Source organism: Somniosus microcephalus, chromosome 9 (assembly GCF_052327205.1).
Source record: "Somniosus microcephalus isolate GS21.2 chromosome 9, FLI_Smic_1.0, whole genome shotgun sequence".
Classification (NCBI taxonomy): Eukaryota; Metazoa; Chordata; class Chondrichthyes; order Squaliformes; family Somniosidae; genus Somniosus; species Somniosus microcephalus.
Genome location: NC_140995.1, coordinates 103,363,831 through 103,376,940, shown reverse-complemented (window position 1 = coordinate 103,376,940; position 13,110 = coordinate 103,363,831). Strand labels below are relative to the sequence as shown.

The window sequence follows — 13,110 nt, the reverse complement described above, 5'->3', positions numbered from 1 at the left end:
AAGAAAGACCCCATCTTGGCCACCTCAGAGACCCTTTAGCGCCTAAAGTATCCGGGGAAAATCGCCCCCACCCCCATTAGTCCTAACATTTACAAAAGAAGATACTGTATTGTAACAGTTGTCATTGTGAGGACAAATTTGTTGTGAATTATTTTTCTCATTTTAATGATGGGTAATGGTATACTACCTTTCTCATCAGCAAGACAGTGGAATTTGTCTACAAATTTTGAAAAGTATTCAATAAACCCATCACTAAGATGTGTAAACAAAAAAAGTTTGTATTTACACCAGAATGTCTCCTATAAATAAGACTAATGAAGGCAAGTGAGGTATTAGGTCAATTGAAAAGTTAAGTTCATGACAAAACTATGTTGTCTATCCATTATGGTACACACCAATTATGCAATGTCCAAACCTCTATCCCATTCATACGCATATACTGAAACAAGATCATAATAATGCTCTCTGCTGTAATAATTTACTTTGATACCACATATAGTCCAATAATACACAAAAGTCCAACTTTTTCCTTTGATAGAAAAAAAATCAAACAATACTGGAGACAAACCAGTTATGATGATAACCACAATAATCAATCCTCCTGTATTCCATAGATGCATCATATGCAGAATAGAAGACAGGTAATGGAGAATTGCAGACTTATATGCATAGCCCAAATTAATTTTAGTTTTACTTTTTAAAATTGTATTCCCTAGTCCATTTTTTCTCAATCACAGATCTTCTCACATCATTTCAGTCACGTCCTGAAACTCCTTCAACGCGATGACTCCACCGCATGATGCACACTCTGGTGCTGATAGATCCGTGTATCTTGATGTTGTGTGTCCTTCAATAATTAGACAAGAGACTGCAGGGAACAATCAACAGATGTTTACTGGATGAGGGTTACTCTAAAACTAAGTGTACAGATCCCTAATCAGGGTTTATATACAGGTGTGGTCACTGCCGGTACTACAGTATACAGGAGCTGTAAAAAGTAGTTCTCCCCTTAAAGGTACATAATCTAAAAGGGGAGGAATTGTAGTGTAACAGTACCGTAACATTCATTTAACAATTAAATATCAACTAATTACAATTAACACTTTTAACATGCAACATTAACTGAAAATAGTCTATTTATAAATTCAGTCTTTGGGGAGGCTTCCTGATCCTTTCTGGATAGCGCCTTTCCTGAGTGTCTTGCTCTTGGTGCGGAGGCGATTCTGGCCCCCTGTCGTCGGTTGGTTCATCAGCTTCCGATGCTACTGTTTCTGGGGTAGATGCTACCTGTATGTCGGGTTCATCACCAGGTACGCGAGACATGGGGTTGACTCGTTCCTGTGACTCTAGGATCTGGTCAACATGGTGTCTCACAATGTGCTCCCCAACATCCACTGTGTACATTAGTGGCCCCTGCCGTGTGCATATTGTTCCTGGTTGCCATTTCTCTGTTAGGTAGTCGCGGGCCAAGACTGGTTGCCCTACATTGAAGCTCCTTGTCAGCTTCTCATTGATGTGCTGGAATTGCTTATTCTCAACATTTCTTCGTACATTTGGTCTGAGCAAATCCAGACGAGATCTCAACCTTCGGTTAAAGAACATCATGGCCGGGGCCTGGTTGGTGACTGCATGTGTCGCTTTTCTGTAGGCTAACAGGAAATTGTCCACCTTATGCTGCAGTGGAATGTTGTCATCGCACATGGCCCTTACTGCTTTTTTAAAGGTTTGTACGAACCTCTCAGCCAATCCATTTGTGGCTGGATAATACGGGGCGGATGTGTAATGCCTTACCCCATTCCTTTTCATAAATCTTCGAAACTCTTCGGACACAAACTGTGGTCCGTTATCAGAGCAAATCTGCTCTGGCAAGCCGTTCCTGGCAAATATGGTCCGTAGGACTGCAATAGTTTTCTCCGTGGTGGTGGAGGACATTTTGATCACAGGCCATTTCGAGTGCGCATCCATGGCTATTAAAAACATTGAGTCCATGAATGGACCAGCAAAATCAATATGCACCCGTTGCCATGGAGATGAGGGCCACTCCCATGGGTGTAGAGGGGCATGTGGTGATGCATTTTGGACCTTCTGGCATCCTGAGCAGCTCTTGGTCAGGTCCTCGATTTGCTGATCGATCCCCGGCCACCACACAAGCCCTAGCAAGGCTTTTCATTTTCACCCCTCCCAGATGGCCTTCGTGAAGCTCATTGAGCACTCTCTCCCTTAACTTGGGTGGAATTACCACTCGGGATCCACACATCAAGGTCCCCTGGCATGCTGACAGCTGTTCTCTTCTGGATGAGAATGCTGGCAACAGTGAGTCGCCATGTGTTGGCCATCCCTTCACCGTCAAATCATATACCCGAGACAGTGTCGTGTCATTTCGGGTCTCCTTCACTATATCAGCGTTAGTTACTGGCAAGCGTTCAATTATAGTCGAATCAAATATTTTGACAGGGTCCACTGCTGGTGCTTCCTCCGCAGTAGGCAGTGGCAGACGTGATAGCCCATCAGCGTTTCCATGCTGTTTCGTGCCCTTATACTCGATTTCATATTGGTTCGCCCCTAGAAAAAGGGACCATCTTTGTAGCCGTTGCGCAGTCATCACCGGAATGCCCTTCTTTGGATTAAAGATGGAGACAAGTGGTTGGTGGTCAATCAGCAAGGTGAACTTCTGCCCGTGCAGATAGTGGTTGAACTTTTTTGCTCCCCACACTAGGCTGAGGGCGTCCCTGTCAATCTGGGCGTAGTTACGCTTGGCTGAGGTTAGTGACCGAGACGCAAAGGCTACTGGCCTCTCCGAGCCGTCCGGGAATTTGTGCGACAGCACCACTCCAATGCCATAGGGTGATGCATCACACGCCAACCGAATTGGTAGTGCTGGGTTGAAATGAGCCAACACCTCTTTTGATGTGATCAATTCTTTGCACTTCTGGAAAGCTCGTTTACATTAGTCATTCCACTTCCATGGTACCCCCGTTTGCAGTAGGGTGCTCAGTGGGTGTAGTACTGTAGACAAATTCGGCAAGAACTTATGGTAGTAGTTCACCAGCCCGAGGAACGACCTCAGTTGTGACACATTTTCCGGTGCTGGAGCCTTGACTACTGCCTCAATCTTTTCAGGGGACTTATGTAACCCCTCTTTATCAATAACATGGCCACAATACAAGATCTGCTTCTGGAAAAACTCGCATTTGTGGCGATTAGCTCGGAACCCATATTCCTTCAATCTAGTGAGCACCTGCTCCAGGTTGGCGAGGTGATCACTGTCATTTTCGCCCGTGACCAGGATGTCATCCAAATAACACTGGGTCCCTGGAATCCCTTGCAGGACTTGATCCATTGCCCTTTGCCAAATAGCCGGAGCTGATGCTACCCCGAACACCAGCCGGTTGTATTGGGTAAAGACCTTTATGAAGGTTGATTGTGAGGTACTGTTTCGAGGCTTCTTCTACCTCCATTTGCAGGTACGCCTGGGCCAGATCAATCTTAGTGAAGCGTTTCCCTCCAGATAATGAGGCGAACATATCTTCAATCCGCGGAAGCGGATATTGTACCGTGTGAAGGACTGGGTTCACTGTCACCTTAAAGTCCCCACAGATGCAAACCTTCTTTGGTTCCCCAGGCGTATTACTCAACGACCTCTTCATTACAGAACGATGGGTGTAGCCCACTCGCTCCAGTCCACTTTGGACAGTATTCCTGAACGTTCCAAACCTTCCAGCTCTGCTTCGACGGCTGGACGGATCGCATAAGGTACCGGTCTGGCCTTAAAAACCTTTGGGCTTGCATTTTCCTCTATTTTGATCGTCGCTGTTATGCCTTTTAGTGTTCCGAGTCCCTCCTGGAACACTTCTTGTGCGTCAGTTAGCATTTTTGACAGTCGTCCAGGTGTGACGTCGTCATCCTTGCCGTTATATAAAACGTTCACCCTTATTTTTCCTTTGGGGTAGACTTTTTGCCCCATGTACGTCTTCAAGACAATCTCTGTATCTCTCAAGGGTATATGTGAGAATAGCCGCTTCTAGTCCCTTCGGTTTATGACTGTTAGGGCTGATCCTGTGTCCAATTCCATTTTCACTTGGACTCCGGCTATCTTGAGCGTGACCCAGATAGTTTGGTGATCCTCCGTTTTCATCACATTCTGTAGTTTCTGACAACCCAGCTCCTTGCTTCCAGAGTCTGTATCACTTTTCTGTTCATCTGCACTACTCTCCGTCACCTTATGTACCTTCTTGTACTTCTCCTGTGGGGATTTCTTGCTGCTGGTTTTCTTTTCCGACCTGCAGACTCTTGCTATGTGTCCTACTTTTCCACACTGTCTGCACACTTGGTCCTTGAACCAGCAATCCTTATGGTCGTGTGTTGTTCTGCCACAGCGATAGCACTTCACTGTTCCGTATGACATTTCATTTGTCCCATATTCTTGCGGTCTCCGTTGTATCTCTGCCGCGCCCCGTGCTGCTGCTTCATGTGATACTGCTATGCTGAAAGCCTTGTCCAGCGTAAGATCCTTTTCTGATAGAAGCCGTTTCTGGGTTCCTTCACTTTGAAGCCCACACACAAACTTGTACCTTAAAGTATCTGCTAGTCCCGTTCCAAACTGGCAGTGTTTCGATAGCTTGCGCCGTTGCATTGAAAACTCAGCATTACTTTCATCTTTATGCTGGTTCCTTCTGTGAAACTTAAATCTTTCCGCTATCAGCAGCGGTGTGGGGTCTAAGTGGTCCTGTAGGATTGACACTATATGTTTTCAAAATCCTTTTCCACTGGCTTCTCTGGGGTTACTAAGTTTCACAGTAAGCCATACATTTTTGCACCCATTGAATTCAACAATACCAGCGCTTTCCTGTCATCTGGCACTTCATTCGCCTTGCAGTTCACTTCTATGCGTTCGACATATGTCGTCCAATCTTCGACTTCATTATCGAACGCTGTGACACTGCCACTCTTCGGCATCCCTGGGTGTGGTTAGACTGGCTCAAAATGGCATCTCCCACGCTCTCCCTTCTTCTCCGCTGTGGCTCAAAATGGCGTCTCCCGCGCTTTCCTTTCTTCCCCGCTGACGCTGCTCGGCCCTTGAACACCGGCTGCGCTCTGCGCGTTTTCTTGTGCGCCTCTCTCTCGTTGACGCTGCTCAGCCCTTGAACACCGGCTACGCTCTGCTCTCTCTCGTTGACGCCGCTCGGTCCTGAACACCGGCTGCGCCCTGTGCGTTCTACCCTCTCTCTTCTCCCGTCGACGCTGCTCGGCCTTTTTCTGTGCCGTCGGTCGGCTCTAGCCGCCGCTGTCCGGGAAGGGTCTGCGCCGTACCTGTTGCCAGCCCGTTTCGCTGGACCACCGTGACTGGAGAACCAAGCCCAGCTCTCAACAGCCTCCCCTGCGATGCTCATGTCTCCGCTGGATGGTCGACGCCCGTGCTTCTGGACTCGGCCTTCTTCTTTCACTGTTCTCCAGGAGCGAATCCCTGGGAGGTGATGCAGAGTTGCAGGTAGGTTTGAATCTTCTCGTCGCCAATGTTAGATCCGTGTATCTTGATGTTGTGTGTCCTTCAATAATTTGACAAGAGACTGCAGGGAACAATCAACAGGTGTTTACTGGATGAGGGTTACTCTAAAACTAACTGTACGGATCCCTACTCAGGGTTTATATACAGGTGTGGTCACTGCCGGTACTACAGTATACAGGAGCTGTAAAAAGTAGTTCTCCCCTTAAAGGTACATACACTACAGGTGCAGTGTCAACCCAGGTTTAAAATGTACCCAGCCAGACCTTCTTGGACCTCCTGGATGCTTTTTAAGTCTACCTGCTCCCAATTTAAATATTTAAACAGTGTAGGCACTGCCATCTGAGCTCTCTAAACATACAAATTTAAATGCCAGGAAAGATCTTCACAATGCGGGTAACTGTGCATGCTGTCTACTGAGTGGAAGAATCAAAGTTTCAGCCAAGCAGTGTGTGGTAAACCACTGTATTGTATATTGCCACCTCTGGGTGGCGCTGTGTATGGAGGCATGCCTCAGCTGACTCCACCCACCACTGTGTGGGTTTCGTTCAGACTTGTTCAGTCACTCACGAAGAAGCATGGTCTCTTCTTAGCTAATAAAAGCCTTATTCATCTCTTCTTTCGACTCATCATCTCTTCTTCGACTCATCACCTTTTATGAAGTAATTGATAAGCGTATCAATTTTATTAGCTAAAAGTTAAATGGCGACACCTGAGGAGCAACAACAGCAACGGATACAGCAGACATTGCTGAGAGCCCTCAGACCACCACGCCTGGACCTCGACCCTCAAGATGTGGGTGCATCAGCCAAGTTTGAACACTGGCTGAGCTGCTTTGAATCCTTCCTCGCAATCTCACAGGTTACAGAGGAGGATCACAAACTGAAAATTTTGACCGCCCAGGTGAGCCATCAAGTATATATGCTAATCCGGGACTCTAATACGTACGTGGCGGCCCTCGAGCTACTAAAAGGGCAATATACGCGCCCAGTGAACACAATTTACGCCCGACACCTCTTGGGATCCCGCAGGCAGCAACCGGGAGAATCGGTAGGGGCATTTGCACGGGCGCTACTGGCACTCTGCAGAGACTGCGATTGTAAAGCGGTAACGGCTGTGGAGCACGCGCAGGGACTCGCCTGTGATGCCTTCGTCAGGGGCCTCCAGTCAGACCACACCCGGCAGAGACTGCTAGAAAGCAAGGAACCCGACCTGAAGACGGCCATTGCCCTTGCGCTCTCGTTAGAGGAGGCCCACCGAAACCTCGAGGCATACCCCCGTAACGGCGCCGAGACATGGCAATCGAAACCGTGGGACACGGGACCGCCGCCCCCGGCACCAACCGCTGCAGCGACCCAACCGAGACAGCAGCCTCCGGTAAGAACTGCTTCGATGCCCAGTAACCAGGCCCAAAAATGCTATTTCTGTGGCCAGTTAAAACATCCCAGAGCGCACTGCCCAGCTAAGACAGCTACCTGCTCGGGCTGCGGGAAGAAAGGCCATTACGCTAACGCCTGCAAGGGGAAGCCAGCCAGCAGCGCAGCGTGCGGGCCGTGGGAGCAGCCATCTTATCCGCCATTTTGTGTACCCCCGGCCGCATGGCATCCGCCGCCATCGTATCCAACGCACTCAACCGCCATTTCGTCACCGGAACCGACCACCGTCTCGGCGGATGACTATAGTGACTCACTAAGCCACATACTGGCCTCCGTGACGCTGGATCAAGGCCACCCTCACCATCTATCCAGCTCCATGATGGATATCGCGGTAAACGGCCGCGCCACCAGTTGCCTGATCGACAGCGGGAGCACAGAGAGTTTCGTCCACCCCGACACGGTACGTAGCCACTCCCTCACGATTCTGCCAACGCACCATCGCATTTCTATGGCGTCCAAGTCCCAGTCAATGGACATCAGCGGCTACTGTGTGGTGACCCTGTCAGTAGGGGGCACTGAATATCAAAAATTTAAACTGCTAGTCCTGCCCCGTCTTTGCGCTGCCGTCCTGCTAGGGTTGGATTTTCAGTGCCACCTTAAGAGTGTCACACTAGCATACGGTGGACCCCTCCCCCCACTCACAGTCTGCAACCAACAACTTTTAAATCGCCCGCTGCAAACCACCTGCAGCCTTTCCACATTAAAAGTCCCCCCCCTCCCCTGTTCGCTAACCTCACCCGCGACTGTAAACCCATCGCTACCAAAAGCAGGCGGTACAGTGCCGGGGACAGAGCTTTTATCAGCTCTGAGGTGGAGCGGCTCTTGAAGGAGGGCATTATCGAAGGTAGCACTAGCCCCTGGCGAGCCCAGGTTGTAGTCGTTAAAACCACTGCAAAACGCCGCATGGTAATCGACTACAGCCAAACCATAAACCGGTACACCCAGCTGGACGCGTACCCCCTCCCTCGCATATCTGATATGGTCAATCAGATTGCGCAATACAAAGTATTCTCCACCATCGACCTTAAGTCAGCGTACCACCAGCTGCCCATCCGCCATGAGGACCGCCAGTATACTGCCTTCGAGGCAAACGGCCGCCTCTACCACTTCCTTAGGGTCCCCTTCGGCGTCACCAACGGGGTTTCGGTCTTCCAAAGGGAGATGGACCGAATGGTTGACCAGAACGCGCTGCGGGCAACCTTCCCCTATTTGGATAACGTCACCATCTGCGGCCACGACCAGCAGGACCACGACGTTAATCTAGCAAATTTCCTCCGTACGGCCCAACGGCTGAACCTAACGTACAATAAGGAAAAATGTATGTTTCACACCAAGCGCCTGGCCATCCTCGGCTGCGTGGTGGAGAACGGAGTCATCGGGCCCGACCCCGACAGAATGCGCCCCCTAATGGAGCTACCCCTTCCCCACTGCCAAAAAGCACTGAAGAGATGCCTGGGGTTTTTCTCCTACTACGCCCAGTGGGTGCCCCTCTATGCAGACAAAGCCAGGCCCCTCATCAAAGCCACCTCCTTCCCCCTGACACCAGAGGCGTGTGCAGCCTTCACTCTTATCAAGAACGATATCGCGAAGGCCGCAATGCACGCGGTGGATGAGTCCATCCCCTTCCAAGTGGAGAGCGATGCCTCCGACTTCGCCCTAGCCGCGACCCTTAACCAGGCGGGCAGACCCGTGGCCTTTTTCTCAAGGACCCTCCAGGGCCCCGAGACGAGACACTCCTCCGTCGAAAAGGAGGCCCAGGCTATTGTAGAAGCGGTGCGTCACTGGAGGCATTACCTGGCCGGGAAACGATTTACCCTGCTCACTGACCAGCGTTCAGTAGCTTTTATGTTTAATAATAAGCAGAGGGGTAAAATCAAGAACGACAAGATCTTGAGGTGGAGAATCGAACTCTCCACCTACAATTATGATATCTTGTATCGGCCAGGGAAACTCAATGAGCCCCCAGATGCCCTATCACGTGGTACATGCGCCAACGCGCAGAGTGATAGGCTGCAGTCCCTCCACAATGACCTCTGCCACCCGGGGGTCACCAGGTTTTTCCATTTTATCAAATCCCGTAACCTGCCCTACTCCATCGAGGAGGTCAGGACCATGACCAAGAGCTGCCAAATCTGCGCCGAGTGCAAACCGCACTTCTATAGGCCGGACAGAGCAAGCCTGATCAAGGCCACCCGCCCCTTCGAACGCCTGAGCGTCGATTTTAAAGGGCCCCTCCCCTCCGCTGACCGCAATGTGTACTTCCTCAACATAGTTGATGAGTACTCCCGTTTCCCCTTTGCCATCCCTTGCCCAGACATGACCAGTACCACGGTCATCAAGTGTCTGAATGACATCTTCGCTCTGTTCGGGTTCCCCAGCTATATACATAGCGACAGGGGCTCATCGTTCATGAGCGACGAACTTCGGCAGTACCTGCTAACAAGAGGTATCGCCACGAGCAGGACCACCAGTTACAACCCCCGGGGGAACGGCCAGGTGGAAAGGGAGAACGCGACGGTTTGGAAGGCAGTCCTCTTAGCACTAAAATCTAAGGGCCTTCCGACCTCCCGCTGGCAGGAGGTCCTCCCTGCAGCGCTTCACTCCATTCGGTCACTGCTTTGTACTGCCACTAATGCGACCCCTCATGAGAAAATGTTCGTTTTCCCCCGGAAGTCTACATCGGGAACCTCGCTACCGGCATGGTTGACTTCTCCTGGGCCCGTCCTACTGCGGAGGCACGTGAGGACGCATAAAACGGACCCCCTGGTCGAGCGGGTGCACCTCCTACACGCCAACCCCCAGTATGCCTGGGTGACATACCCAGACGGGCGGGAGGACACGGTCTCCATACGAGATCTCGCACCCTCGGGTACCCCTGAATTACCACCGTTATCCCCCTTACCACCGTTATCCCCCTTACCGCTGTTATCCCCCACCACCCCTCCCAACCCAACCCCTGCAGACGGCATGCCAAAGCCCCAGGAATCTTCGCCAACCACCCAGACACCAGACCCGACGTCGGATGCTGCAACACCACCGCCGCCACCACGACGATCAGGACGTCAGACAAGGCCTCCTGATAGACTTAACTTGTAGTACCCTTCACCCCGCCGGACTTCACATTAAACAAGGGGTGAATGTGGTAAACCACTGTATTGTATATTGCCACCTCTGGGTGGCGCTGTGTATGGAGGCATGCCTCAGCTGACTCCACCCACCACTGTGTGGGTTTCGTTCAGACTTGTTCAGTCACTCACGAAGAAGCATGGTCTCTTCTTAGCTAATAAAAGCCTTATTCATCTCTTCTTTCGACTCATCATCTCTTCTTCGACTCATCACCTTTTATGAAGTAATTGATAAGCGTATCAGTGTTAACTAGGAACTGCCTGGCTGGAGCCCACACTGCAACCACCAGTCTGCAGCAAAAGCAACCCAGCCAGTGATATGTTCCCAACTGATAAGTCTCTTACCAGGTTGCTTGAAGCTACAGCAGACTGTCTCACTTTGATTTTCCTGCCTTCACTTAAGCTTCCACTTGTCCGGGACTAAATGGAGAATGTGATGACTAATTGTGCTGCATTTCATCAAACTGTGTGTTGGGGCGGGATAGGAGAGAGAGAGAAAAATAACCCAAACCTTTGTGCTCCCACCAACCATCATGGTCAGATCTGTGAAGCAAATTATGGATAGTTACCCCAGGCTGTGCCCAGTTATCTCACACACACCTGCATATATCTACACAAAAAAAGAATGGTACCATTAACTCCTCCTATGTACTGACTGGAAAATTAACAGAAAGTCCAGGCAACAGAATGCATAGTTTACACAGGGATGGATTTTCAGTCAAGTGCTGAGTGATAAGGATCCACAACAAATCCACAATAAAGGGCTGATCAATCCGCTGTAGCTAATGCAAAATACTGATAATGGGCTATTGGCAAAAATATGACTTAGTTTTAAAGTGTGAATAATGGTTAATGGAGCTAATAAAAATCAACCAAAATAAATACAAGTACCTCTTTGCAAAAATTATATAGGGTCGAAATCTAAAGTGAAGTGAAAGGCAGGAACTACAGTAAATATGATCTCTAATATGAATTTGAGGCAAGGAAAAGGAGGATTGCAATGAACTGAATGTGACAGTAGAGAGTGAACGTGTAAGAAAGAAAAGGTCTGTAAAAAAGTGGAAGACAAAGAGAAAATCACAAAAAGTCAATGCGAGAGGAGAGAGATCCCTAACCAAAATAAATAGGAGAGTAAGGAGAATACTAGAGAGTGAATGGGAGAAAGTAAGTACAATTAAGGCTGAATGTGGGGGGAAGAGATTAAGAAATGCATTAAGCGAATTTGATCTGCAATAAGGGGAACGGGTGCAGGAGAGAGGCAATCCGCAGCGAAGCCATTTGCGGGAAGCGGCAGTGACTTCTTTTCCTCGGAGATGGAGATTTAGCGCCGAGCTTTGAGGCTGCTGCAGGGAGCCTGGTCCCGGTCCCACGGCGCCTGCCTGCGGATCACAGCGGGCGGCACTGGGCAGAGCAAGCACTCCTGGGCTGAACGCCAGGGACATTCGGCTGCCCAGGTGAGGGGAGCCCGCCGGCAGAGACCTCCGGTAAGTGCCGGCAAACCAGCGGCGGCGGCAGCAGGAGGAGGGCGACAATGTATCAAACATGGCCGCGGAGCCGCAGCTCTCTTCCCCACCGGCCCTAACCTCAGCATCGCGTCTGGCTGCACCGCCCCTCCCCTGTCAGGCTCTGGGAGGTGTCCGCGAATTAGGGACGGAGATTAAAGCGCACCGCCCGCAGCTCAGGATCTACAGCCTCAGCCCAGGTACAGTGCAAAGTCAGCGGCCAGCAGCGGGCCGGCCTCCCTCCCTCCTCCTGCAGGGGGGTCGGTGCTGTGTCTGCTCATTACCTTCAGTCCTTGCTTCGTTTAGCGGGAGGAGCTTCCTGCTTTCTCCTCGGGGTAGAGAGTGAGTGAGACCAGTTACCCGCTGACTCACTGCCCGCTCACTTTTTACACAAGTTACTGTGGGGTTTGTTTGCAGGCGGCTCTCTTTCTCCCGCTAACTTGTGCTGTTTTGATGTTTCCCTCCTCCCTCCCCCAAGACTCTGTGAACCCACATTCCACAGAAGTCGTCCGAAGACTTGATTTCCTCTAATAAACTGAGGTGAATTATTAACATTTTGCAGTTGAACACAGCCACAGGAACAATGTTCGGTATTGTTGTAATGCTGTTATTTATGCGGGGGTGGGAGAGGAATTGCTGTTGTTACAAAGTGAGTGTGTAAGCCGGAGATAAATGTGTGTATCTTTATTTAAATTCGCATCACAAGGTCAGTGTTCAAGGTGGGGGACGATACTTATGCCAGGTCTGGAGTCTTGTACTTGGAGTGGTATTGTGGAGTGCTTTGTAAGTTGATTTGGGTTCACACTGACTGTGTGCAAGGATGTGGGTGCTTATGCATAAGATTTGTTCTCTTGTTCCCCTGGAGCTATGGAATGTGATGGTAATGGTTTAATTATTTTTTTTAAGACGTGCAGTAGGGAACCAGCTCGTCCTCAATTAGCACATTGGTTTACAGGAAGGGGATGCAGCCAGAAATAAGGCACAATCGCATCTATTACAAATAAACAAACTATAGATCAAAATATTAATTCATCATGAGCTGTTGGTTTAATTCTCTGGCTATGTTTTAACTAGATCTGTATTAAACTGGTGTACAGTAGAATACTTAAACCCAGGTTTAAGTATGATACTTAAACCTAGGTTTAAGTATGATACTTAAACCTGGGTTCCATATTCAGTGTAAATGTGTGAGTGCAGCTATGTTTCAGAGTAATGTTCAATTTTATCCTTGTTTTAGGATCTTCATTATGTTGCATGGTATCTGTGTAAGTCTAGGCTTTTGCAGATCTACAGTACAGTATGTGGAATTTGCCAAACCAGTGAAAATTTGGAAGCACCAACTCTATTGTACAAAGTGTGTTCAAATGGTTGGTATCCAAATAGAACCTCACTATTTACATGGCAGTGTCTATACCAGAGTTGCTATGATGTAGGCTGGCCTGTAATGTTAGTCCTGTTCCCAGTATTCCACTGTGAAAACTCCCTCTGGGCTAGGTTTATTAACTGGAAAAGTATTGTGGTGGTGTGAGCACTGCACTGGCATC

General features: G+C 49.4%; 1 protein-coding gene and 1 long non-coding RNA gene across 4 annotated transcripts in view; one reads left to right on the top strand and one right to left on the bottom strand.

Moving 5' to 3' along the window:
• Positions 1-456: 456 nt before the first annotated feature.
• On the bottom strand, positions 457-12,070 carry LOC147112564 (uncharacterized). The gene is made up of 2 exons (XR_015079518.1): positions 11,851-12,070; positions 457-868 (listed from the first exon to the last, which is right to left on the bottom strand). It is a non-coding gene; the product is annotated as an uncharacterized LOC147112564 (long non-coding RNA).
• Positions 10,940-13,110, top strand: part of dtnba (dystrobrevin, beta a) — a 694,100-nt gene continuing 691,929 nt past the window's right edge. The window contains exon 1 of one of the 3 annotated variants that reach the window (XM_085996923.1): positions 10,940-11,548. The gene's annotated coding sequence lies outside the window, so the exon portion shown is untranslated. The other 2 variants (XM_085996913.1, XM_085996915.1) reach the window with 2 other exon arrangements.